Source organism: Engraulis encrasicolus, chromosome 1 (genome assembly GCF_034702125.1).
Source record: "Engraulis encrasicolus isolate BLACKSEA-1 chromosome 1, IST_EnEncr_1.0, whole genome shotgun sequence".
Taxonomy (NCBI): Eukaryota; Metazoa; Chordata; class Actinopteri; order Clupeiformes; family Engraulidae; genus Engraulis; species Engraulis encrasicolus.
Genome location: NC_085857.1, coordinates 5727000 through 5732964, shown reverse-complemented (window position 1 = coordinate 5732964; position 5965 = coordinate 5727000).

Below are 5965 nucleotides of genomic sequence, written 5' to 3'. Positions count from 1 at the left end.
CTGCATGTGTACTAGCCTACCTAAGGCAGTGGTTTTCAAAGTAGGGGCCGGGGTCCCCTGGGGGGCAAGGAAGTGCAAGGGGGGTCGCGGCAGGCTGGCAGGAAAAGCATAGCATTACAAATTAAACTAATATACACCAATATAAACCAAAATAAGCTTCACAATATACCCATTGGTTAAGAACTGCATTATAATGCATCTCTGAACGTTGAACAGACCTAGACTAATGGTTGTGAAAGGGTATGCACAAAAAGTGTGGCACGACCCGTGAAAGGGGGGCCTTGGCAGGAATCTACCGGTGTATGGGGGGCTTCGTCATGTCGAAGTTTGGGAACCCCTGATCAAAGGTAAAAGAATACAGTAAAGACGATCGAAAAAAGCACATTGCACATTGTGTCCGTTGTCATCCAGGTTCCCTCACCCCTCCTCCTCCTCCTCTTCCTCTTCCTCCTCTTCCGCCTCTTCTTCCTCCTCCTCTCCCTCTTCCTCGTCCTCTTCCTCTTCCGCCTCTTCCTCCTCATCTTCTTCCTCCTCTTCCTCTTCCTCTTCTTCCTCCTCCTCTTCCTCCTCCTCTTCCTCCTCCTCTTCTTCCTCCTCCTCCTCCTCCTCTTCTTCCTCCTCCTCCTCTTCCTCCTCCTCTTCTTCCTCCTCCTCTTCCTCCTCCTCCTCTTCCTCCTCTTCCTCCTCCTCTTCTTCCTCCTCTTCCTCCTCCTCTTCCGCCTCTTCCTCCTCCTCTTCTTCCTCCTCTTCCTCCTCATCTTCTTCCTCTTCCTCCTCTTCCTCCTCTTCTACTTCCGCCTCTTCCTCCTCCTCTTCTTCCTCCTCTTCCTCTTCCTCTTCCACTTCCGCTTGACCTACAGTATATGTCCAAACAGTCAAAGCAGGTGCTTTACAAGGTAAATAAACAGATCAGAAAACGAAACAAGCACATTTGGGTCTCTTGCCGTCCATGGTCCTTCTCCCTCTTCCTCCTCCTCCTTTTCCTCCTCTTCCTCTCTTCACCTGTAAGCTTTATATCCACATACACTATTTCCCAATGTGAAGTGTACTAGCCTTGGTAGTTTGTGAAACGGCCAGTAATTGGATACTCTTTGGTGAACTCTGCGAGGTATCCAGTCACGCACTACCAAGGCTAGGACATGTGACAGTGGGAAATGGTGATAGTCAAAGTGGGTGCTTGTGCTTTAATGTATGTGCACTGAAAAAAAGGTGAAAGAAAACAACACAAAAACAAACATGACCCCAACCAATTGTCCTCCTCCTCCTCCTCCTCCTCCTCCTCCTCCTCCTCTTCTTCTTCCTCCTACTCCTCTTGCTCCTCCTCCTCCTCCTCTTCCTACTCCTCCGCCTCTTGCTCCTCCTCCTCCTCCACCTTCTCCTCCTCCTCCTTCTTCTCCTCCTCCTCCTCGTGCTCCTCTTCCTCCTCCTACTCATCTTCCTCCTCCTTCTCCTCCTCTTCCTCCTCCTCATCCTCATCCTTCTCCTCATCCTTCTCCTCCTCCTCCTTCTCCTAATCCTTCTCCTCCTCTTGCTCCTCTTCCTCTTCCTCCTCCTTCTCCTCCTCTTCCTCCTCCTCCTCTTCCTCCTCCTCCTCCTCCTCCTCCTCCTCTCTCCACTTCTGAGCTATATATGTCCACATAGTGTATATCTGAGCAGGCTCTTCTGCTTTCATGTGCGCACCGCCCTCTGAAAGGTAAAGGCAATATAGATCCTGGCGTTCCCTGGGGAGACTCGTAGGCCTTCATTTAATGACAGTGGGCCTAGGGTGACTCCATGTTGTGTCAACATACCAGAGCTCTGGGATAATCAGAAGTGGAGGAGCGGGGGGGGTGGAGCAGTGGAGTGGAGTCCAGTGGAGTCAGGCATGGCTGGATTGGCCATATAGCAAACAGGGCATTTGTCCGGTGGACTGTTGAAAGATTTAGGCCTGACCGACCAGCGCTCAACTTCTTGCGCTCAACTTCTGCGCTCAACTTCTTGGAAAAAGGAGGTACCACGCACTGATGAAGGCTTGATAGCCAAAACGTGTTTGCTTTTTGGACATGGTGGTAAAATAAATAAATAATGAGACGCAGTTTGTGAGTGCGGATTGTCTTCCTTAAGTCCGCCACGGTCAAAATGCCTGATAGGTGATGATGACCAAAAAAAAATGTCATCACCGACTTCATGGTCACTTTCAATGCCTGGTGAACTGGTCTACAGAAGACCTCTCAGAGTCAGATTTAAGTACTCTTTTGGCTGTGACATTACATTACATTTCATTACATTGCATTTGGCAGACACTTTATAACCAAAGCGACTGTTGAGGACAAAATAGCTCATAACAGATGACTAAAATGGCATGAAGCTTCATTGTCTCTCTTTATGTCTGGCGGATTGGTCTTGGCTGAAAATGCCCGGCCTGATTTTTGTTGTTGTTGTTGCTTTTTTGGGAGGGGGGGTTGGGTGTGGGGGGGTCCCAGGTCCAGCCCTGCAGTCGAGTCTGCTTGGCTTTCCTTTCCGTTCCCTCCTTTTATTTAACGGTGGGAGCCATGTTGCACGGGTATAAATCCTTAAATATGGTATAAATAAAATAAAAAATGTGGGTACAGCACGCTGTAGTCGAACCAAATAGACACGGATGGGAAGGAGGGCCGTAAAAAACAAAAAGAACGTCGAAACCTTTTCGGTTATGAGCAACGTCGGCACCCGCATTTTTTTCCCTCGCATCACTCCGGGTCGGGCTTTTGAGGTTTTTTAAGAGGGAAACGATTCCCCGCAGTCGTGCCAGATGGTAACAATTCTTTGACATATTACGAGCAGCTCTCTGCCAAACAAACGTACCTTCGGGCTATTTTTTCACTGGCCCATAAAAGCATATAATGTAATTTCGATCTGCTTTATCAGATATCACTCGATCCAGGTTCGGGGTTCTCGCTGGGCTCGGCGATGTGATTGGGTGGTGGTGGTGGGGGGGGGGGTTGCGGAGGTGAGGGGATGGGGGGGTGTTGGCGGTTGGAGTCAGGTGGTGGTGGTGTGTGCTGTGGGCAGGGCCGCTGACAGCTTTTTCCAAGCCCGGGACGAATCCACTTCAAAGAGCCCCCCCATTCAATGTAAGTTGGACCCAATTTTGGGCCCCCTCTGTCCCTGGGCCCGGTACAGCTCTCCCCTTTGTCCCCACCCCTGTCGGCTTCCCTGGCTGTGGGGTCTGTTGTTGTCTGTATGGTGCCTGTCTCGCTCCTCCCTCCCGCTCGCTCGTCGGCCATGTTTTCAGTAGCTTGTTTGAGTTCGTTGTCTGGGTTACAAAAGGTCAAGGACGGTAATGAGCCAAAAAAGATACAATTGGACAGTAAAGAAAGACACACACTGTCTCTCTCACTCACACACACACACTGTCTCTCTCTCACACACACACACACACACTCTCTCTCTCTCTCTCACACACACACACACACACACACACACACACACACACACACACACACACACACACTGTCTCTCACACACACACACTCTCTCTCTCTCTCTCTCTCTCTCTCTCTCACACACACACACTCTCTCTCTCACAAACACACATACTCTCTCTCTCTCTCCATCTCTCTCTCTCTCTCTCTCTCTCTCTCTCTCTCTCTCTCTCTCTCTCTCTCTCTCTTTCTCTCTGTCTCTCTCTCTCTCTCTCTCTCTCTCACACACACACACACACACTCTCTCTCTCTCACACACACTCACATACTCTCTCTCTGTCTCTCTCTCTCTCTCTCACACACACACACACACACACACACACACACACACACACACATAAACACAGACACACACACACACACACACACATATACACACACACACATATACACACACACATAGACACACACACACACACATAAACACAGACACACATATTCGTACTGTACTGTACATAAACGCGATGGATGTTTCTTTGCGAGCAGGCTAGCAAGCAAATTAGAGCGGAGCATATCATGTGGCGACTGCAATGGTTCCCATGTGTGGCTGTGTGCCTGGGCCATAGGAGAGCTGCATGGGAGTAGAGACCGGTGACATGCGAGAGTCAGTGTTGCCAGATGTGTCTGACCAAATCCCGCCCAAAAGCTTCTCAAAAACCGCCAAAATGCGCTGAATTCCGCCCAAATTCAACAAATTTACATTGACTTCTATGGCCCAAAACGGCTTAAAAAAAACCCGCCAAATTTCTCATTTTTTACCCGCTCATCCCAAACCCGCCCAATCTGGCAACACTGGTGAGAGTATGAGAGAAAGCGTTTAAGGGTTATTCAAACAATATGAAAGTGACTCACGTTACATTTTATACCGGGTGGCTCCGGCACACCGTGCGCTCGCTGCTGCTGCTGCTAGCGGACAGAGGCGGACTTTCTACCGGACAAACCTAGGCAATCGCCTAGGGCCCCAATCTCAAAAGAAAGTGAATAAAGAAGCACTCATCTGATTTCTTTTTTCATTTTTAATTGCCTCACATCACAGACGTTTCAGGCTTACACCCCTCTTCAGTGTGAAATGGCGATTTCCATTGCCATTGGTGATTGCCTAGGGCCCCAACCAAGTCTGCCTTCCATAGGGGCCCCCAAACTGTCACATCAGTCACAGAGAACACACACACACAAAAAGTAGACTTGATCTTAATGTGTCACCTATGTCAAGTAATCGAAGACATACATGAGACAAAACACTAAAATAGCACCAAAAACACAGCGTTTTAGTCAACTCAAATCAAGTTGGTTTTATTGTCTTTTTTATTGTTTTATTTCTTAACATGCACTGGTCATACAAAGAATTGAAATTACGCTTCTTACTTTCCCATGCAGACATAGACATAGACTTTAGGTGTGGACATGAGACATAAACAGTACACATACGATACACCTAGAGCACCTATACAATACCTTATAGACATATAAAGTGCAGACTGGGCAATGTCTTTAATGACCTTTTGAGGGCCCCATGTATACATTTTGCCTAGGGCCCCACGGTGTCTAGACCCGGCCTGGGCCGCAGCCCTCCCATTGGCTTTGGTTGCACGATAGACCTGCTGACCGGGCCGCAGCCCTCCCATTGGCTTTGGTTGCACGATAGACCTGCTGACCGGGCCGCAGCCCTCCCATTGGCTTTGGTTGCACGATAGACCTGCTGACCGGGCCGCAGCCCTCCCATTGGCTTTGGTTGCACGATAGACCTGAAGACCGGGCCGCAGCCCTCCCATTGGCTTTGGTTGCACGATAGACCTGCTGACCGGGCTGCAGCTTTGATGTGGGGGCCGCGTGTACGGTACCCAGTGTTGCCAGAGTGGGCTGTTTCCTGCCCAACTGGGCGGCTTAGGACGGCCGTGTACGGGTACGAATGGCATTTAGCAGGAAAAACCTACCCAGTTTTTGCCATAGACATCAATAGAATTGGGGCGGGATTTTGTGCTTCTACTGTGGGCGGGTTTTGAGCATTTTTTGGGCTGGAATTCATCAGCCTCATCTGGCAACCCTGACGGTACCGTGCCATAGTGTAGTGTACCGTACGTGACCGCGGGCCATCAACGTGAGTCCGTCTCTCGTCTCCACAGGTAGGGAAGGAGGGGAGGAGGGAGGGAGGGAAACGCTTAGAAGAGCGTCTGTTATAACGTGACTAGGGGATTTGTGTGTGTGTGCGTGTGTGTGTGTGTGTGTGTGTGTGTGTGTGTGTGCGTGTGTGTGTGCGTGTATGCGCACGTGCATGCGCGCGCATATGTGTGTGTATGTGTGTGTGTGTGTATGTGTGTGTGTGTGAGTGAGTGTGTGTGTTTTAAAGTTTCCATCACGCAACAGAACCAACATGTCTCTCACAGGTCATCTGCTCAAGTTTGTGGTCGCTGCTTCGTCGTAATGACCCCCTCGCCTCGGCAACAACAGAATGGCAAGCAAACCCACGGTGGTGCCAGACCACAACAAGGTAAGATGTGTGTGTGTGTGTGTGTGTGTGTGTG